At 53.6% G+C, this 22,194-nt stretch overlaps 1 pseudogene; it reads left to right on the top strand.

The window, feature by feature from the left end:
- Window positions 1-9,174: 9,174 nt before the first annotated feature.
- LOC129201321 (PHD finger protein 7-like) lies at window positions 9,175-11,396 on the top strand (annotated as a pseudogene).
- Window positions 11,397-22,194: the final 10,798 nt, after the last annotated feature.

The raw sequence follows: 22,194 nt of genomic DNA, 5'->3' as shown, positions 1-22,194 counted from the left end.
AATCCCTTCCCGAGTCCAGCTGAAGCTCAGGAGGTTTTCTGCCAGTGGAGCTGCTGTGGCACTCACAGCACTTGGCGAGGTCTCAGACTTTTCTTGGGCTCGCTTTAGTTTCTGCTCCGTGTGAGATTGTTGGCAAGCATGGAATCCGCGCAGGCAGCCTGTGCTCCTGGGGAATTGTCTTGTTGCTTTTTGTCACAGAGCGGCTTGTCAGACAACTGCCTAGTGAACGAGGCTTCTAGTGATGGTTTGCTATCTGGATAGTCAGAAAAACAGGAGAGGGATGGAAGTCACTATCTTTAAGCTGGGTGGAATCAGCAACTCGAACTCATGAAATGTCTTGGCACATCTCAGATGAGCTCTGCTAGCATCCTCTGCCTTTAGAGTGATACTGGGTAAGATCAGGAAGCTTTAGTCTCGTGCTAGCTTTTCACCTGCAAACACTTCCATGTACTTCTTCCTGCATCTGCTTTTGTCCCTCTAAAACCAAGAGCTGGTCTCTGGGTCTTCTGCTTTGTAGTCAATGGTATTACTTTTTAGTTTAGTTCATCTGCATTTCTTTCTCTCGCTCCCTCTCTGTCTCGGAGAGCTGAATAAGCTGTTACAGAGAAGATTAACCAGGGGCATATTCCTGCATTGAAGAATACAACGTAGGAGAGAAAGGCAGAAGTGTCTCCTCAGGAGACATCTACAAATGACATCTACAGGCTGTGTAGAAGATGGACCGCTCCGGGCCAGGGTGAGCACCCCGTGACTCACTTGCGCTCCAGTTGCTGATACAAGGCGTGGTGGTGGGGCTGAAACTGCGGAAATCCCTGACCTGAGATGAGGTTGGGGGGGGGGCATTCCTGTCACACCGAGAACTCCACCAGAAGCTCATGTCACAGTGCCCTTTCTACAGCACACAGCTCTGCCTCCTGAGGCTGGAGAATGTCCTGTTGCCTGGCTTTGTCCCACCCCATCCAGGGACTTCCTCTTCCAGGTCAGAGAGCTTCTCAAGGTCTCAGATGAATCCTTTCCTGGGAGCTTTGGATACCTGCTAGGCAGTCTGTTTTCTTTTGAAGCGACCGACCGACCGATCAGCACAGTTATGCTTATCAAGCCACAAATCTGGTATTTGAGGGCTTGTTGCACCCAGAAATAAAGCAGGCTGCATCCATGTCACACTGGGGATTGTTTTGCACAATGACAGCTGAAGTGAGGCATACAGCATTAAAGGCAGCTGTGGGTTTGACTAGCTGAGCTACATCTCCAAGCCTTCCTACCTCAGCATCTTCTCCAGTGTGGTTAAGAGACGCAGGTACATAAAACATTCCTGGTACGAACAGAGGACATCAGGAAGTGCAGTAGTGGTAAGACACTTTTATTTATTTTTTTTTTTTTTAATGGAATTGCATTCCCACCTCCAGCTTTTGAAGCCACTTTATCTGGCAGTAGCACAGCAGTATTCCTGAGAGTGCAGTTCCACCCGTGGAAACCAATTTGTAGCTTCCCATTTGCTGTGGCAGAGCAGCTCAAACTGGAACTAGCCCTTGCTGCAGAGATGCACCCCATAATGCTGGACGCTAGGGTTGTTAGCGAAGACAGTAAGATGAATGCCTTCTGGCAGCTGTTTTCCACTGCAGTATCTGCACACTTGACCATCATTTCCCCATCGTTACCGATTTCTTGCTTGTACGTGACATTAATGCTTCAGTTTACCTCCTGGCTCCCTAAGCTTATTTTGCTTGGGTTTTACCAACAGATTGCGAAAACCAATTCACCATCATTCAGCAGGCTGCTGGATTCTTATCTGCATCCTGTCTTTACCAATGCTGATGGGTACCAACCTGCTGCTGCTTACAGGAATCGGACTTCTTCTCCTGGATGCTCTATCAGTCCCCAGATACGCAACACTGGGGGGGAAGGAAAGATGGTTTAGTGTCATGCAGTGATCTTTCGTAAAAGCACAGCAGCATCGAGTTAACAGAGGCCTTGTCCTTTAATGGCTTTTTGAAATTGCAGGACTTGCCGGGAAGGCTTCTTCAGAAATTTCTGCATGCAAAACCCCATGTACGCAATCACTAGGCAAAATTGCTGAGAGAAATTGGCAAGTAGGTATTCGCCTTATGTCGTTCCCGTTCTCCCTCTACTTGTAAGGAGGTGTGAAATGCACAGGGGTTTAGGTGCAGTAACGAAAAAGAGGTCGTCGGTGCCCTGTCCCCCAAATGCAGGGCTAGTGTTGCCATATGAAATACCATGCATTTCGCAGGCTGTGGAGCTGCTGGTCCTTTTCTTAGCAAGAGTCACCAAAGGAAAAGAAACAGAAAATTCCTGCTCGGTGTCTATTTTCTTCCATTTCTTTTCAGTTCTCCTTTGCCTTGTAGCCCAGAAACTTGTAGCTTTGGAGGAGAAACATTTCCCTTGCGTTTTGCTCTTTTTCCAGAGGCAGGTCAGACAGGTTCAGGCAGGTGCCAGTGTCGCGGAGCATGCAGCTCCTTCCACAACTCCTCCTTGCTAGCTGCTGCTGAAGCTGCTTTGTTGAAGCCGCTGTCTCTCCTGCCAACCCAAAGGGCTTCTTTGATTCCACTTCCCTGCATCTTCACACCCACCCGGAATAACTAGCAACTCTCGCGGTCAAGGGAGATGCTGCTGGGGTCCCTCGCAGACCTGCAGCACACCCTGTGTTGTTTCATGTCTCCTTGGAAGACTTGTAAAGGGAGAGAGCATCAGGCGGCAATGTTTGCTGATGTTGCGAAGCTATTTAGAGCAATGTGAACAGACGATGGTGGGGAGGGAGCCATGCTGCTACAGCCACAACCGTTCAAATAGCGGCCAAGGCGATGCTGTTAAGCAACGCTGTTTCAGGCCTCCATCCTCGGAGGCTTTCTAGACCCCACTGGAGGAACCCCCCAGCATCATGGACTGACATCCTCGCTGGAGCTGCCTGGCGCTGGAGGACGCAGGCCTGGGGCCTCCTGGTGACCTTTCCAACTTGAATGAACCTCTGAGACTGTGACTTCCCTGCTCCTTTTTTCCGCCCTGCTTCCCCCCCCACGCCCCTTGCATCCACCCACATCTGGCCCATTCGTCCACCTTTGGTCCTTCTCAAGGAAGACCCTGTGCGTGATGTTCAGGGTGCCTGTGAGACACCCGTGAAGGGGCCTGCATGATTGAGGAGAGCTGCTGTTCGTTTTCTTCCTGGTTTTCCTCCTCCTGTTCTTCTTCCCCCCGATCTTACTTTTCCTCCTCCCCCTTCCCCTTTCTCCAGTTTATTCTTCTCCTGGTCTTCCTCACCATCTTTTTGCTCCTCCTCCTCCTCTTCTTCCTTTCCCTCCTCCTCATCCCCCACTAAATCTAGTTTAAAGCTCTCTGTACAAATCTGGCCGGCCTGTAGCCTAAGTAGCAGTCACATACAGGAAGCAACCTGGATTTTTTTTCCCCTCCCGCAGCCCAGAGGATGCCACGTTGTTGTCCTCAGACTCAAAGGCAGAGAGAAATCCACAGAAGAGTGGTGGCCAAACAGTGAGCAGAGAGGCAGCTGCAGCCGAAAGCACCTGAGCCCAAGGATGGCAGGGAGCGTGCTGATGTGCAGACAGGTAGGATGCTGAAGGGGTGTCAGAGACTGTTGGAAAGCCACAGATCCCCTGTTTTGTCTCAAAGAACTCATGGTTGGTTGTTTTTTTTTGGGGGGGGGGGGAAGGGGTGGCGGTGCGGGCACTGCGGAGGTGAGGCGGTTGTAAAAGAAATCTACCAGACGCGAGTTACCCTAGGTTTGCTTTATTGCAGCGCTGGATGCACGGGGGAAACAGCTCCACCAAACGTGCATACAGGGATTAGCAACACACAGGTTATCTAGACTCAAAATATACATATTCATTATTTTTCCAAGAACAGGCAGTCCTATGATAATCATTTCTTAGAATCCATTTCTATCTTCTCCTCCCCGTCACGCATGCTCAGTGATTTGAGTTGGTGGTCCTCAGGGGTCTCTGGTGGTCGTCAGTGGTCTCGCACCCGTGTTCGCTGAATGACCCTCTTCTTGCAGGCATACGCAGTACGCTCGCTGGGGATACACCTCTCCATAACAACCTTCTTCATAAGATTGATATTCCCGGGCCTATTGTCCGGGTGGGTAGGGACTGTACAAGGAACGTAGCAGCATTGTACATTGCCATGGTCAGTTAGCTTCATTACCTATTATTACCTTGATTAGAAACCCCTTTCCCACGATTATAGGCTTTGAAACAGTTCTAGGCCTTAAGCAGCTTTCTAGTTCACATAAGTTTTCTTCTAGCTAAGCTTCTATATTTTTTACAGCGGTGGATTGCTTCCCCCTACCTCCTCTGGTAACTTTCCAGCGGCTGCTTTGGGTGTGCGCCATACACCTTGGACGGAGGAGGAGCTCCCCCCAGCCCAATTCCAGAACTCTGTGGAGACAGACTGCGCAGACAGAACCCCTGAACCTTCTAGAACAATGGACTGCGCAGGTGCAAAGCTCATCTGCGTGTTACCGCCCCAAGGGTGGTCCCTGAGGGGCAGAACAGTAGAAAGGTGAGCATGCGCGCCACACCGGGGTCGACCCACCACCTGTGGACCAAGACCTGCGGACTAAGGAGCCATCCCTGTGACGACATCGCAGCATCCAAGCGTAGTGATATCTATCCTAGCCTCTCCTCTCCTCTCCTTCTTTTCCTTCTGTCCTTCTTTTCTTCTTCTCCTTTCCTCTTAAGAAATTCATGCCTTATAAAACCGGTTGTTGCCTTTGCCAGACCAATTTGCCTAGTTGTCGGTTGTCCTAGTCGCTGCTTATGGCAAGTGTTTTACCCGTTATCCGCACAGTTGCCACTTGTTGACACCTAGCCCCTAGATTGTTAATAAAACTCCGTTATATTGTTCCTCTGAGTCATTCCTGTGGCTCATTGCATTGGCAGCTCCGCTGAGCGGGACTCATGCCTTTGGGGGATGAAAAGATTCACCTCCCTCGCAACCCACCGAGTGCGACGAGACAAGGGGGTTTAATTTCACCTAACCCCAAAACCTCATGGATCCAAGCGCCCCTACGACACTTCATTCCAGATGCAGTTGGGAACATCACCTCGGGTTAAGGTTCTCTAACCCTTGCCATTAGAACACCCTTGAATTCGCTGCTTTTAGCACTAACAAACTAGGCTAAGGAGGGTGACCTTTTTCCAGAGGTTCAGTGACCTTTCCTCAGGTTTCAGTGCACGCTCGGGGAAACAAGCTAGGGCTGCTTTCTTTGCTCTTTCCAGAGGCTCATCAGACGTCGCCTGAGGGTTGTGAACATTCCCGCAGCTCGGGCCCCGCTGAGCCTGCTGCCCTGCTGCCCAGCCGCACAGAGGCTTTTCTCCGCTGAGATACCATTTGACCTGGTCTGGTGGGGAAGTTTTGGTCTCGTGCCCTTGCCACTGACAAGTGCAGATCATCTTGTGTACTGGATAACCCTTCTTTTATGATTCTGTGATTTTCTGAGGAAGGTTTCTTAGCTCTGCTGTAGGAGGCGGGTACAATTCCAATCAAGCAGACGCGTTTCAGATGTGCTGTTTCCTTCCTCAAGGGCTTTTCTGGCAGGGGTAGGAACAGAACATGCTTGTCCTGACCCAATCGATTGTGTTTTCCCTTTTCTGCCTTTTCCTCTCAGGAAGATCAGGTGATGAAGAGACACACACCTTTTCAACAGAGACGGTTAGCAGATGGGCTGTCAGTGTCCTTCTACTGCATTTGCCTTGTCACCACAGACTCAACCAAGAACCGTTTGTTCTTCTTCACGGTGAGACCTAGTGGTCTGACGACTTCTGTGTGACATAGTGGCTTAGGAATCCTTCCCAAGGAGGGCACAGGGGTTGCAGAGCACATGGCATCAGAGGACTGACGGGGACAACCAATGTCCATTTTTTGTAGCGGTATAGTTTTTCCCTTTCTTACTGCACAGAAGCCATGTGCCGGCACATTCTTTGGATCTAGTTTGCCCTACTGAATCATCCGCTGTAGTCATGACTTTGAAAGCTCAGCTGACCCCAACGCGCATCATTCCTCATGCTTTTGCTTTCCAGAGCTGCACTCAGAAGGGCCTGCTGACCACGGAAGAGAGGTGGCCGTGCCACGCCAGACAGATGTGCCTCCTGAAAGACCCCTGCTGTGCTCTCCACCGTGGCAGAGCCAGGAGGAGCCACGGCCAGCAAGCAGAAGGAGGAGAGGTATGAGGCAAAGCCAGGCTGACGAACCCTGTTGCAAGGCCTGCAATCTCCTCGGCTCTCCCTGCATCTCCTGGGGCTCAGAGCCATACCCGTCCACCACACCAGGCACCCTTCCCATGCCATTGTCACTGCTGTCCCCATCCCTGTGCTCGGCACTGGCCCCAGCCCTGTCACATATATTTTGACAAAGCAATCAAAAGTTGATTATATAAAAGTTAGGATAATTTGATTATATTTGTAACTTGAAGTTATAAGGTAGCTATAGACTCAGATTGGGAAAATTGGTTTGTAACCTAGGTAATAGGTAATGAAGCTAACCGACCATGGCAAGATACAATGCTGCTATGTTCCTTGTACAGTCCCTACCCAACCGGACAATAGGCCCGGGAATATTAATCTTATGAAGAAAGTTGCTATGGGTAAATGCACCTACAACAAGGGTACTGCGCAAGTCTGCATGAAGGAGGTCATCCAGCGGACACAGGAGCAAGACCACTGACGACCACCAGAGACCCTTGAGGACCACCGACTCAAATCACTGAGCATGCGTGACGGGGAGGAGAATATGGAAATGATTTCCCAGAAATTATTATCATAGGACTGCCTGTTCTTGGAAAAATAATGAATATGTATTTTTTGATTCTATATAACCTGTGTGTTGGTGATCACCTGGCATGCACGTTGGGTGGAGCTATCCCCCGTGCATCCAGCGCTGCAATAAAGAATGCCTGCCTTTTAACACTACATTGGTGTTACGAGGTTTATTCCCGGATTTCGGTGACAGCCTCACGCTCGACCCTGGCCTCCGTGCTCTATGAGAGCACTACCCCTCAGCTCGGCCCTGGCCCCCCATTCAGTGGGGTCCCCAGCCCCATGCTCAGCAGCACCCACGTCCCATGCTGGCATGGTTTAACCCCGGTAGGCAGCTAAGCCCCACACAGACGCTCACTCACTCTCCTCTGCAGTCTGACGGAGGAGGAGAGAATCAGAGGGGTACAAATGCAAAACCTCATAGGTTGAGATAAAGACAGTTCACTAAGGAAAACAAAACAAAACAAAACAAAAAGAAAGCAAGTGATGCAAAAAACCACAGTTGGTCACCACCAGCTGACCGATGCCTAGCCAGTCCAGGAGCAACAACAGCTCGCAATTTCATTGCTGAGCACTTTGCCATAAGGTATGGGACTGGTCATTTGGGGTCAGCTGTCCCGGCTGTGTCCCCTCCCAGCATCTTGTGCACTCCCAGCCTACTCGCTGGCGGGGCTGTGTGAGAAGCAGAAAAGGCCTTGACGCTGTGCACACACTGTTCAGCCATAGCTAAAACATCAGTGTGTTGCCGATGCTCTTTTGCTCACAAATCCAAAACAGGGCACCGTACAAGCTGCTATGAAGAAAATTAACTCTGTCCCATCCAAAACCAGTATCCCATGCTCAGCGCTGTCCCTAACTGCACACTCAGTGAGGTCCCCATCTCTGTGCTTGGTGCCACCCCTGTCACGCGCTTGCAATGTCCACAAGCGCCAAACTTTGCAAGGTCCCCAGCCCTTTGCTCAGTACATCCTAGTCCCCACTCAGTACTGTCCACATCCCCGTGCAGTTGGCCCCGTTCCCATTCCCGTTCCCGTGCTCGGCACTTTAGGCCTGCCTGCGATCACCAAGGTCCCTGCCAGCACGTGCAAGGCTGCCTTGCACAGAAGCCCAGAATGGTTGAGGTTGGAGGGTGTGGCGGTGTGCTCCCCCCACACCTGAAGCCACAGCCACCAGTGGGGGTCACGATGGCTGCATCCAGCTTTCGCTGGACTTTGGGGGACGGATGGCAACACGGCAGCCGGGGCCTGTCTGGAACAGTGACCCAGGGGTCTTGCTGGCACGCAAATACGACTAGCAGTCAATCATCTTACTCGATAAATAGTGGACAGCCCCTCGCCCACTGAGCTCTCCTGCACGGCCGTGGGCTGCACGCCAGGATCTCCCCTTGAGTATTAGGTTACTCCTTGAGGTGGAGAGATTCCTTGCCACAGCAGATCCTCAGTAAGCGATCAATTGCACGCTAAACTTTGAAATCTCAGCTAAGTGATATAAAGGATTGATTGCGCGTATATAATCCTTTAGGCATATACTGTTGATCAAGACTTGCACTAGGACTGGATCCAGCCGCACCTAGACTCAGAGCTCTAGGAAGGAGTTTAGAAAGCAAGGAGGTCCTTTCTGAACCTCATGAGTCAACGGGAGGGTCTCCCTGCCAGTTTTGTCTCGCCCTGTCCTCTCTGCAGTAAATAATCAAGCGTACTTTGCCATCGAATCTTGTTAAACCACTAACCATTGTCACGTTCGCTACCATACTTTGTTAAATCCCTGGTTTATATCACTAAACATATTGCTGCTGCTCTCTCGCCAGTGAAGCGCATGACTCCACCTGCAACAGAGGAGCCCATCTAGTCCAAGCACCTGCTCAAGCAGGGTCCCCTGGAGCAGGCTGCTCAGGCCCTTATCCCGCTGGCTTGGGCCTGTCTCCAAGGCTGGAAACTCCACAGCCTCTCTGGGCGACCGGTGCCAGCACTGCAGCCCCGTACGGGTGCAAAAGCAGCCACCCCCCTGACTCGGGTGCCGAGGTGGCCGTGTCACAGGGGGCGGCAGGTAGCCAAGGGCACCCCTGCCCATACTGGGGGCACAGACAGACGAGTGCTGGTGATGTCACAGTGGCCACTGTGACCCGTCGCCAAGGCCTGGATAAAGGGCTGCTGGGCTGTGGCCTTGCGACCTGGCGAGGTGAGGAGAGGGCAGGGGAAGAAGGGGCTTGCCCAGGGCTGCCGAGGGAGGAGGGGAGCCGCACTCCTTGGGGCTCCGGGGCCTGCGATACAAGCTCACCGTGTCCCACTGCTCTCTAAGGGTTGGCAGAGGAGTGTGCAGAGGAGAAACCCCGGCACTGCTGCGGCAGAGCCTCTCCAAGCACTTGCTGTCCATGTGCACCGCGTTCGCGATGAAGCAGCAGGACCCCGACTCGAGGGAGCAAGGTGAGAGCGAAGTATCCCTCCCCACAGCTCCCCATGGCTGGCAGAGGGGCTGTCAGGGCAGTCTGCATCCGGCCAAGCTAGGCCAGCTAGGCGTGGACAGAGCCAGGCTTTGGGGGACGCTTCCCTTAGCCCTGCAGAGGTGCTCATTCCCAGCGGCATTTGCTCTCTCCCCTCCAGCATGCATGCTGTGTCACCGGGCAGAGGCTGACCCGGATATCTGTGGGTGCAAAAGCGCAAAGAAGGGGCTCTGTGCCCACACCTATTGCCTGGTGAGTTGTCCTGGGGCTCCGTCCGGCTTTCGGCCAGGGATAGTCCCCTCCTTGCTGATCTCATGAGCTCCTGGCCTCCTCTGCTCTGCAGTTCCTTGCCAGCGGGCTTTTTCCACAAGAGAGCAGGAACGGGTTTCTCACCGAGGACACCAGACGCGCAATCCAGGAGGCAGCCCAGAAGGTGAGCATCTGGCAAGAGCCGGGAGGCTTGTAGCAGGAGAGGCTTGCGGGAGCTCCACCTGGAGCCCCGGAAAGAAATCCCAGCCCTTCCACCAGCTCTGGGACAAACGCCTGCTCCCAGCAGCTCCGCAGAGGCTCCGGCACAGGCCAAAGCTTCGTGGACCAGGCCGATCTGCGGGCTGTGAGCCAGCAATGCCCACAGCCTGCGCCCGGCCCGGAGGCGTGGGGCCAGCCACGCAGGCCCTGAGCCTGCCGCTGAGGGGGGCTGCTCTGCTCTTTCCAGCGCTGCTTCGTTTGCGGCGAGACGGGCGCCGCCATCACCTGCCAGCAGAAGGGATGCGACCGGAGCTTCCATCTCCCTTGCGCCTCAGAGGGTGAATGTGTCACCCAGTTCTTCGGGCTGTACAGGTAAGGGCTGCCGGCCCTCGTGCAGGAGCCTCCCCACCTACCAGCAAGCGAGGAACCCACAGGGACGCTTCCCATCAGCTTGCCACAGCCCGAGCCTGAGCCCGGACAGGAGCTGGGGCTCCTTCACACCTCCTCTGCCCTCCTCGCCGTCACCGGGGAAGGACTCGGCACTTGTCACCTCACCTTGCCCATCCCTTCCATCCTTCTCCCAGGTCCTTCTGCTGGGAGCACCGCCCAGAGCAGGCAGTGCAGGCCGCTCCAGAGCACAACACCACCTGCATCATCTGCCTGGGCCTCGTGGAGGACAAAAAGTCCTACCACACCATGGTGTGCCCAGCATGCCAACACGCCTGGTTCCACCGGACCTGCATCCAGAAGCAGGCTATCCATGCCGGCGTCTGCTTCCGCTGCTTGCGTTGCCAAAGCAAAGATCAGTTCGTGATGGAAATGCTCACCATGGGGATTCGAATCTCCAAGAGGTTCGTTTTTCTCTTCCCGACTCACAAGACGTCAGGCGCAAGCGTGGTGCCAGGCCAGGGCAGGCCTGGCCGCCTGCTGTCCCCTGACTCTTTGTCCTCTGCTGCGTGGAGGAGCTGGCAACAGGGTGTGGGCAGAAGGGCAGGAACGGCCTGGATCTGCCTGATGCTGGGGCAGCCGGGGCTCAAGACTTTCCCTTCCTTCTCCAGCAGACAACCATCACGGGAGAGCGACCAGGCATTTGGACTGGTGTATCAGAGGCACATCCGCTGCAATGCCAGCAAGTGCCTTTGTCTGGGAGGCAGGGAGCAGGCAGAGGAAGAGGGGTGAGTTGCCAAAGCAGCGATCTAGGGCTCTGCATGGGATCTCTGTCTCCCCACGTGCTCAGGGAGGAAGGACTAAGAAGAAGGGTTCTGCCAGGCAATCCGGTGCTTGCGACACTTTGTCCTCACAACCAGCAACCCCTTTGCTTCCCCAGGTCCTGGCAGATGCTCCTGTGTAGCTCCTGCGCAGCCAAAGGCATCCACAGGCGCTGCTCCTACCTGAGGAACAGCGCAACCACCTGGCAGTGTGACTGCTGTGCTGGCCTGGGCCCTGGTAAGAGGCAAAGCACCCGGGTGTCCCCCGCGCTGGGGCCAGGGGCCAGGCTAGGCCTGGTAGCAGGGACTTAGGTTGGGCTTGGCTTCAGGAGGGCTGTGGGCACCACGATGGCCTCTCCTGCCCCGGGGCTGGGTGGCCGTGCTGCTGACCTTCCTGCCCCCCCTCGCAGGCGCCAGTGACAAGTCAGAGCTTGCCAGCATCAGAACCGCCAGCCAGGTGGCATCGGGGCTGTCCCATGGCTCCCTGGTGCCTGAGAGCAGCAGGCCCAGCACCATCACCTACCCACCACCGGGGCCATCCCGCAGCTCCCCAGGGCCTGAAAGCAGCAGCCGCTCCAGCCACCTTGGGCCAGACCGCATCCGGCACCGCTCGCAGTTACAACGTCGGGCGCAAAAGCCATACAGCCGGCCTGGCAAACCCCATGGGACCAGCCACGTGCCAGCTCCAAGCGTCGAGCCGAGCAGCCCCAGCACTGCCTGGCAGATGGCGCTGGGGCTGTTCCTTGGTTTGCTGGCGCTCCAGAGGAGCAGCTCCACCTCTGCCAGCCAGGCAGCGTCGGGGCTGTCCCGTGGCGCTCTGGTGCTCGAGAGCAGCAGCCGCTCCAGCCACCCTGGGCCAGACCGCATCCGACACCGCTCGCGGTTACAACATCGGGCGCAAAAACCATACAGCCGGCCTGGAAGATGCTGCTGACCAGTCGTGCGCCAGCCCTGAGTGCTGGCCCCCATGCCCCAGCACAATAAAGTTGGCTGCTCATCTTAGCCGCACTGGGTGATCCCACACTCGTTTGTCCATCATCCTCCTCTGCCCTTCTCAAGGGCCAGTCTTAGGGGATGGGACTGGGGGTCTCCCTGCTCTTCTCCCCCAGGGTTGGCAGCATCTTCCCCAGACCGGAATTCCTCCCTATGAGCTGGCCTTGGCCAGCTGCCCAGCACCTTGCCCATGTGCTTCAGGCCTTGCTGGCCCCGGGAGGCTGCAGTTCAGTGTCACTCCGGAGCAGCGCTTTCCCCCAGTGGCATGCTCACACGCACCCCCCCCTCAGCCCCACTGCACCCCTCCTCTCTACCCCTTCCCCACTCCCCTGCGACAGCTCTCCCCCACCTCCAGGCGCAGCGCCGCCGTCCCACAGGGCACTCCTTGGTTCTTTCTGGACTTGGGGGACTGTCGGCAGGCTTAAGGTGTGCCCCTGGGCTTGGGGGTTTTTCGGGGGGGGTGTAGCTTCTGAGCCTGGAGGTTGGTGCCAATTTGCGGGGAAACTTCAGGGTTTGGGGACGTTGCTGTGTCGGGTGCATGCTGCCAGGTTTGGGGGGTGCTGCCAGGTGTGGGGTGCCTCTGGATTTAATGTTTGTTCCTGGATTTGGGCAATGCTACCAAGTCTAAGGGTTATCTCTGGTTTGGCGGGGGTGAAAGCAGCACCGGCTCCAGTGGAAACAAGCCCTGCTGTCCCTGCAGCAGTGCCAGCAGTGCATTTCGTAAGGTGCTGGGCACCGGTGTGGTCACGCTCCACGCTCTGGCTCGTGGTTTCAGCAGCTCGGGTAGCCGGCTGGCCACCCTGGAGAAGAGCTGGGGTGCCACCCTCAGATGTTTTTCACTTGCTGTGTTTGAGGTGAAATTACGTCTCTCACGTCTGGAGTACTTCAGGAGAGTACACACCACGCTGCCTGCCCCGCCCTGGTAGTAAATGATGTGTTTCTCTTTGGAGTTTAATTGCCTTATTCCTTCTTTTGGTCCTCTGGTGCAGATCACTCAGCGCCAACGGTGCAGGCTGATTGTCGCATTGCGCCTGCTGTTTTGCTTGGCAGTGCTGCAGGAGGGAAGCTGGGCAGTGCTGCTCCACTGCCTGCTGCTGGGGTAGCTGTGGAGGAAAAGAGGCTTTAGGAAATCCCTTCCCGAGTCCAGCTGAAGCTCAGGAGGTTTTCTGCCAGTGGAGCTGCTGTGGCACTCACAGCACTTGGCGAGGTCTCAGACTTTTCTTGGGCTCGCTTTAGTTTCTGCTCCGTGTGAGATTGTTGGCAAGCATGGAATCCGCGCAGGCAGCCTGTGCTCCTGGGGAATTGTCTTGTTGCTTTTTGTCACAGAGCGGCTTGTCAGACAACTGCCTAGTGAACGAGGCTTCTAGTGATGGTTTGCTATCTGGATAGTCAGAAAAACAGGAGAGGGATGGAAGTCACTATCTTTAAGCTGGGTGGAATCAGCAACTCGAACTCATGAAATGTCTTGGCACATCTCAGATGAGCTCTGCTAGCATCCTCTGCCTTTAGAGTGATACTGGGTAAGATCAGGAAGCTTTAGTCTCGTGCTAGCTTTTCACCTGCAAACACTTCCATGTACTTCTTCCTGCATCTGCTTTTGTCCCTCTAAAACCAAGAGCTGGTCTCTGGGTCTTCTGCTTTGTAGTCAATGGTATTACTTTTTAGTTTAGTTCATCTGCATTTCTTTCTCTCGCTCCCTCTCTGTCTCGGAGAGCTGAATAAGCTGTTACAGAGAAGATTAACCAGGGGCATATTCCTGCATTGAAGAATACAACGTAGGAGAGAAAGGCAGAAGTGTCTCCTCAGGAGACATCTACAAATGACATCTACAGGCTGTGTAGAAGATGGACCGCTCCGGGCCAGGGTGAGCACCCCGTGACTCACTTGCGCTCCAGTTGCTGATACAAGGCGTGGTGGTGGGGCTGAAACTGCGGAAATCCCTGACCTGAGATGAGGTTGGGGGGGGGCATTCCTGTCACACCGAGAACTCCACCAGAAGCTCATGTCACAGTGCCCTTTCTACAGCACACAGCTCTGCCTCCTGAGGCTGGAGAATGTCCTGTTGCCTGGCTTTGTCCCACCCCATCCAGGGACTTCCTCTTCCAGGTCAGAGAGCTTCTCAAGGTCTCAGATGAATCCTTTCCTGGGAGCTTTGGATACCTGCTAGGCAGTCTGTTTTCTTTTGAAGCGACCGACCGACCGATCAGCACAGTTATGCTTATCAAGCCACAAATCTGGTATTTGAGGGCTTGTTGCACCCAGAAATAAAGCAGGCTGCATCCATGTCACACTGGGGATTGTTTTGCACAATGACAGCTGAAGTGAGGCATACAGCATTAAAGGCAGCTGTGGGTTTGACTAGCTGAGCTACATCTCCAAGCCTTCCTACCTCAGCATCTTCTCCAGTGTGGTTAAGAGACGCAGGTACATAAAACATTCCTGGTACGAACAGAGGACATCAGGAAGTGCAGTAGTGGTAAGACACTTTTATTTATTTTTTTTTTTTTAATGGAATTGCATTCCCACCTCCAGCTTTTGAAGCCACTTTATCTGGCAGTAGCACAGCAGTATTCCTGAGAGTGCAGTTCCACCCGTGGAAACCAATTTGTAGCTTCCCATTTGCTGTGGCAGAGCAGCTCAAACTGGAACTAGCCCTTGCTGCAGAGATGCACCCCATAATGCTGGACGCTAGGGTTGTTAGCGAAGACAGTAAGATGAATGCCTTCTGGCAGCTGTTTTCCACTGCAGTATCTGCACACTTGACCATCATTTCCCCATCGTTACCGATTTCTTGCTTGTACGTGACATTAATGCTTCAGTTTACCTCCTGGCTCCCTAAGCTTATTTTGCTTGGGTTTTACCAACAGATTGCGAAAACCAATTCACCATCATTCAGCAGGCTGCTGGATTCTTATCTGCATCCTGTCTTTACCAATGCTGATGGGTACCAACCTGCTGCTGCTTACAGGAATCGGACTTCTTCTCCTGGATGCTCTATCAGTCCCCAGATACGCAACACTGGGGGGGAAGGAAAGATGGTTTAGTGTCATGCAGTGATCTTTCGTAAAAGCACAGCAGCATCGAGTTAACAGAGGCCTTGTCCTTTAATGGCTTTTTGAAATTGCAGGACTTGCCGGGAAGGCTTCTTCAGAAATTTCTGCATGCAAAACCCCATGTACGCAATCACTAGGCAAAATTGCTGAGAGAAATTGGCAAGTAGGTATTCGCCTTATGTCGTTCCCGTTCTCCCTCTACTTGTAAGGAGGTGTGAAATGCACAGGGGTTTAGGTGCAGTAACGAAAAAGAGGTCGTCGGTGCCCTGTCCCCCAAATGCAGGGCTAGTGTTGCCATATGAAATACCATGCATTTCGCAGGCTGTGGAGCTGCTGGTCCTTTTCTTAGCAAGAGTCACCAAAGGAAAAGAAACAGAAAATTCCTGCTCGGTGTCTATTTTCTTCCATTTCTTTTCAGTTCTCCTTTGCCTTGTAGCCCAGCAACTTGTAGCTTTGGAGGAGAAACGTTTCCCTTGCGTTTTGCTCTTTTTCCAGAGGCAGGTCAGACAGGTTCAGGCAGGTGCCAGTGTCGCGGAGCATGCAGCTCCTTCCACAACTCCTCCTTGCTAGCTGCTGCTGAAGCTGCTTTGTTGAAGCCGCTGTCTCTCCTGCCAACCCAAACGGCTTCTTTGATTCCACTTCCCTGCATCTTCACACCCACCCGGAATAACTAGCAACTCTCGCGGTCAAGGGAGATGCTGCTGGGGTCCCTCGCAGACCTGCAGCACACCCTGTGTTGTTTCATGTCTCCTTGGAAGACTTGTAAAGGGAGAGAGCATCAGGCGGCAATGTTTGCTGATGTTGCGAAGCTATTTAGAGCAATGTGAACAGACGATGGTGGGGAGGGAGCCATGCTGCTACAGCCACAACCGTTCAAATAGCGGCCAAGGCGATGCTGTTAAGCAACGCTGTTTCAGGCCTCCATCCTCGGAGGCTTTCTAGACCCCACTGGAGGAACCCCCCAGCATCATGGACTGACATCCTCGCTGGAGCTGCCTGGCGCTGGAGGACGCAGGCCTGGGGCCTCCTGGTGACCTTTCCAACTTGAATGAACCTCTGAGACTGTGACTTCCCTGCTCCTTTTTTCCGCCCTGCTTCCCCCCCCACGCCCCTTGCATCCACCCACATCTGGCCCATTCGTCCACCTTTGGTCCTTCTCAAGGAAGACCCTGTGCGTGATGTTCAGGGTGCCTGTGAGACACCCGTGAAGGGGCCTGCATGATTGAGGAGAGCTGCTGTTCGTTTTCTTCCTGGTTTTCCTCCTCCTGTTCTTCTTCCCCCCGATCTTACTTTTCCTCCTCCCCCTTCCCCTTTCTCCAGTTTATTCTTCTCCTGGTCTTCCTCATCATCTTTTTGCTCCTCCTCCTCCTCTTCTTCCTTTCCCTCCTCCTCATCCCCCACTAAATCTAGTTTAAAGCTCTCTGTACAAATCTGGCCGGCCTGTAGCCTAAGTAGCAGTCACATACAGGAAGCAACCTGGATTTTTTTTCCCCTCCCGCAGCCCAGAGGATGCCACGTTGTTGTCCTCAGACTCAAAGGCAGAGAGAAATCCACAGAAGAGTGGTGGCCAAACAGTGAGCAGAGAGGCAGCTGCAGCCGAAAGCACCTGAGCCCGAGGATGGCAGGGAGCGTGCTGATGTGCAGACAGGTAGGATGCTGAAGGGGTGTCAGAGACTGTTGGAAAGCCACAGATCCCCTGTTTTGTCTCAAAGAACTCATGGTTGGTTGTTTTTTTTTGGGGGGGGGGGGAAGGGGGGGCGGTGCGGGCACTGCGGAGGTGAGGCGGTTGTAAAAGAAATCTACCAGACGCGAGTTACCCTAGGTTTGCTTTATTGCAGCGCTGGATGCACGGGGGAAACAGCTCCACCAAACGTGCATACAGGGATTAGCAACACACAGGTTATCTAGACTCAAAATATACATATTCATTATTTTTCCAAGAACAGGCAGTCCTATGATAATCATTTCTTAGAATCCATTTCTATCTTCTCCTCCCCGTCACGCATGCTCAGTGATTTGAGTTGGTGGTCCTCAGGGGTCTCTGGTGGTCGTCAGTGGTCTCGCACCCGTGTTCGCTGAATGACCCTCTTCTTGCAGGCATACGCAGTACGCTCGCTGGGGATACACCTCTCCATAACAACCTTCTTCATAAGATTGATATTCCCGGGCCTATTGTCCGGGTGGGTAGGGACTGTACAAGGAACGTAGCAGCATTGTACATTGCCATGGTCAGTTAGCTTCATTACCTATTATTACCTTGATTAGAAACCCCTTTCCCACGATTATAGGCTTTGAAACAGTTCTAGGCCTTAAGCAGCTTTCTAGTTCACATAAGTTTTCTTCTAGCTAAGCTTCTATATTTTTTACAGCGGTGGATTGCTTCCCCCTACCTCCTCTGGTAACTTTCCAGCGGCTGCTTTGGGCGTGCGCCATACACCTTGGACGGAGGAGGAGCTCCCCCCAGCCCAATTCCAGAACTCTGTGGAGACAGACTGCGCAGACAGAACCCCTGAACCTTCTAGAACAATGGACTGCGCAGGTGCAAAGCTCATCTGCGTGTTACCGCCCCAAGGGTGGTCCCTGAGGGGCAGAACAGTAGAAAGGTGAGCATGCGCGCCACACCGGGGTCGACCCACCACCTGTGGACCAAGACCTGCGGACTAAGGAGCCATCCCTGTGACGACATCGCAGCATCCAAGGGTAGTGATACCTATCCTAGCCTCTCCTCTCCTCTCCTTCTTTTCCTTCTGTCCTTCTTTTCTTCTTCTCCTTTCCTCTTAAGAAATTCATGCCTTATAAAACCGGTTGTTGCCTTTGCCAGACCAATTTGCCTAGTTGTCGGTTGTCCTAGTCGCTGCTTATGGCAAGTGTTTTACCCGTTATCCGCACAGTTGCCACTTGTTGACACCTAGCCCCTAGATTGTTAATAAAACTCTGTTATATTGTTCCTCTGAGTCATTCCTGTGGCTCATTGCATTGGCAGCTCCGCTGAGCGGGACTCATGCCTTTGGGGGATGAAAAGATTCACCTCCCTCGCAACCCACCGAGTGCGACGAGACAAGGGGGTTTAATTTCACCTAACCCCAAAACCTCATGGATCCAAGCGCCCCTACGACACTTCATTCCAGATGCAGTTGGGAACATCACCTCGGGTTAAGGTTCTCTAACCCTTGCCATTAGAACACCCTTGAATTCGCTGCTTTTAGCACTAACAAACTAGGCTAAGGAGGGTGACCTTTTTCCAGAGGTTCAGTGACCTTTCCTCAGGTTTCAGTGCACGCTCGGGGAAACAAGCTAGGGCTGCTTTCTTTGCTCTTTCCAGAGGCTCATCAGACGTCGCCTGAGGGTTGTGAACATTCCCGCAGCTCGGGCCCCGCTGAGCCTGCTGCCCTGCTGCCCAGCCGCACAGAGGCTTTTCTCCGCTGAGATACCATTTGACCTGGTCTGGTGGGGAAGTTTTGGTCTCGTGCCCTTGCCACTGACAAGTGCAGATCATCTTGTGTACTGGATAACCCTTCTTTTATGATTCTGTGATTTTCTGAGGAAGGTTTCTTAGCTCTGCTGTAGGAGGCGGGTACAATTCCAATCAAGCAGACGCGTTTCAGATGTGCTGTTTCCTTCCTCAAGGGCTTTTCTGGCAGGGGTAGGAACAGAACATGCTTGTCCTGACCCAATCGATTGTGTTTTCCCTTTTCTGCCTTTTCCTCTCAGGAAGATCAGGTGATGAAGAGACACACACCTTTTCAACAGAGACGGTTAGCAGATGGGCTGTCAGTGTCCTTCTACTGCATTTGCCTTGTCACCACAGACTCAACCAAGAACCGTTTGTTCTTCTTCACGGTGAGACCTAGTGGTCTGACGACTTCTGTGTGACATAGTGGCTTAGGAATCCTTCCCAAGGAGGGCACAGGGGTTGCAGAGTACATGGCATCAGAGGACTGATGGGGACAACCAATGTCCATTTTTTGTAGCGGTATAGTTTTTCCCTTTCTTACTGCACAGAAGCCATGTGCCGGCACATTCTTTGGATCTAGTTTGCCCTACTGAATCATCCGCTGTAGTCATGACTTTGAAAGCTCAGCTGACCCCAACGCGCATCATTCCTCATGCTTTTGCTTTCCAGAGCTGCACTCAGAAGGGCCTGCTGACCACGGAAGAGAGGTGGCCGTGCCACGCCAGACAGATGTGCCTCCTGAAAGACCCCTGCTGTGCTCTCCACCGTGGCAGAGCCAGGAGGAGCCACGGCCAGCAAGCAGAAGGAGGAGAGGTATGAGGCAAAGCCAGGCTGACGAACCCTGTTGCAAGGCCTGCAATCTCCTCGGCTCTCCCTGCATCTCCTGGGGCTCAGAGCCATACCCGTCCACCACACCAGGCACCCTTCCCATGCCATTGTCACTGCTGTCCCCATCCCTGTGCTCGGCACTGGCCCCAGCCCTGTCACATATATTTTGACAAAGCAATCAAAAGTTGATTATATAAAAGTTAGGATAATTTGATTATATTTGTAACTTGAAGTTATAAGGTAGCTATAGACTCAGATTGGGAAAATTGGTTTGTAACCTAGGTAATAGGTAATGAAGCTAACCGACCATGGCAAGATACAATGCTGCTATGTTCCTTGTACAGTCCCTACCCAACCGGACAATAGGCCCGGGAATATTAATCTTATGAAGAAAGTTGCTATGGGTAAATGCACCTACAACAAGGGTACTGCGCAAGTCTGCATGAAGGAGGTCATCCAGCGGACACAGGAGCAAGACCACTGACGACCACCAGAGACCCTTGAGGACCACCGACTCAAATCACTGAGCATGCGTGACGGGGAGGAGAATATGGAAATGATTTCCCAGAAATTATTATCATAGGACTGCCTGTTCTTGGAAAAATAATGAATATGTATTTTTTGATTCTATATAACCTGTGTGTTGGTGATCACCTGGCATGCACGTTGGGTGGAGCTATCCCCCGTGCATCCAGCGCTGCAATAAAGAATGCCTGCCTTTTAACACTACATTGGTGTTACGAGGTTTATTCCCGGATTTCGGTGACAGCCTCACGCTCGACCCTGGCCTCCGTGCTCTATGAGAGCACTACCCCTCAGCTCGGCCCTGGCCCCCCATTCAGTGGGGTCCCCAGCCCCATGCTCAGCAGCACCCACGTCCCATGCTGGCATGGTTTAACCCCGGTAGGCAGCTAAGCCCCACACAGACGCTCACTCACTCTCCTCTGCATTCTGACGGAGGAGGAGAGAATCAGAGGGGTACAAATGCAAAACCTCATAGGTTGAGATAAAGACAGTTCACTAAGGAAAACAAAACAAAACAAAACAAAAAGAAAGCAAGTGATGCAAAAAACCACAGTTGGTCACCACCAGCTGACCGATGCCTAGCCAGTCCAGGAGCAACAACAGCTCGCAATTTCATTGCTGAGCACTTTGCCATAAGGTATGGGACTGGTCATTTGGGGTCAGCTGTCCCGGCTGTGTCCCCTCCCAGCATCTTGTGCACTCCCAGCCTACTCGCTGGCGGGGCTGTGTGAGAAGCAGAAAAGGCCTTGACGCTGTGCACACACTGTTCAGCCATAGCTAAAACATCAGTGTGTTGCCGATGCTCTTTTGCTCACAAATCCAAAACAGGGCACCGTACAAGCTGCTATGAAGAAAATTAACTCTGTCCCATCCAAAACCAGTATCCCATGCTCAGCGCTGTCCCTAACTGCACACTCAGTGAGGTCCCCATCTCTGTGCTTGGTGCCACCCCTGTCACGCGCTTGCAATGTCCACAAGCGCCAAACTTTGCAAGGTCCCCAGCCCTTTGCTCAGTACATCCTAGTCCCCACTCAGTACTGTCCACATCCCCGTGCAGTTGGCCCCGTTCCCATTCCCGTTCCCGTGCTCGGCACTTTAGGCCTGCCTGCGATCACCAAGGTCCCTGCCAGCACGTGCAAGGCTGCCTTGCACAGAAGCCCAGAATGGTTGAGGTTGGAGGGTGTGGCGGTGTGCTCCCCCCACACCTGAAGCCACAGCCACCAGTGGGGGTCACGATGGCTGCATCCAGCTTTCGCTGGACTTTGGGGGACGGATGGCAACACGGCAGCCGGGGCCTGTCTGGAACAGTGACCCAGGGGTCTTGCTGGCACGCAAATACGACTAGCAGTCAATCATCTTACTCGATAAATAGTGGACAGCCCCTCGCCCACTGAGCTCTCCTGCACGGCCGTGGGCTGCACGCCAGGATCTCCCCTTGAGTATTAGGTTACTCCTTGAGGTGGAGAGATTCCTTGCCACAGCAGATCCTCAGTAAGCGATCAATTGCACGCTAAACTTTGAAATCTCAGCTAAGTGATATAAAGGATTGATTGCGCGTATATAATCCTTTAGGCATATACTGTTGATCAAGACTTGCACTAGGACTGGATCCAGCCGCACCTAGACTCAGAGCTCTAGGAAGGAGTTTAGAAAGCAAGGAGGTCCTTTCTGAACCTCATGAGTCAACGGGAGGGTCTCCCTGCCAGTTTTGTCTCGCCCTGTCCTCTCTGCAGTAAATAATCAAGCGTACTTTGCCATCGAATCTTGTTAAACCACTAACCATTGTCACGTTCGCTACCATACTTTGTTAAATCCCTGGTTTATATCACTAAACATATTGCTGCTGCTCTCTCGCCAGTGAAGCGCATGACTCCACCTGCAACAGAGGAGCCCATCTAGTCCAAGCACCTGCTCAAGCAGGGTCCCCTGGAGCAGGCTGCTCAGGCCCTTATCCCGCTGGCTTGGGCCTGTCTCCAAGGCTGGAAACTCCACAGCCTCTCTGGGCGACCGGTGCCAGCACTGCAGCCCCGTACGGGTGCAAAAGCAGCCACCCCCCTGACTCGGGTGCCGAGGTGGCCGTGTCACAGGGGGCGGCAGGTAGCCGAGGGCACCCCTGCCCATACTGGGGGCACAGACAGACGAGTGCTGGTGATGTCACAGTGGCCACTGTGACCCGTCGCCAAGGCCTGGATAAAGGGCTGCTGGGCTGTGGCCTTGCGACCTGGCGAGGTGAGGAGAGGGCAGGGGAAGAAGGGGCTTGCCCAGGGCTGCCGAGGGAGGAGGGGAGCCGCACTCCTTGGGGCTCCGGGGCCTGCGATACAAGCTCACCGTGTCCCACTGCTCTCTAAGGGTTGGCAGAGGAGTGTGCAGAGGAGAAACCCCGGCACTGCTGCGGCAGAGCCTCTCCAAGCACTTGCTGTCCATGTGCACCACGTTCGCG

Source organism: Grus americana, unplaced genomic scaffold (assembly GCF_028858705.1).
Source record: "Grus americana isolate bGruAme1 unplaced genomic scaffold, bGruAme1.mat scaffold_958, whole genome shotgun sequence".
NCBI lineage: Eukaryota > Metazoa > Chordata > Aves > Gruiformes > Gruidae > Grus > Grus americana.
This window is presented reverse-complemented; position numbering and strand designations above follow the sequence as displayed.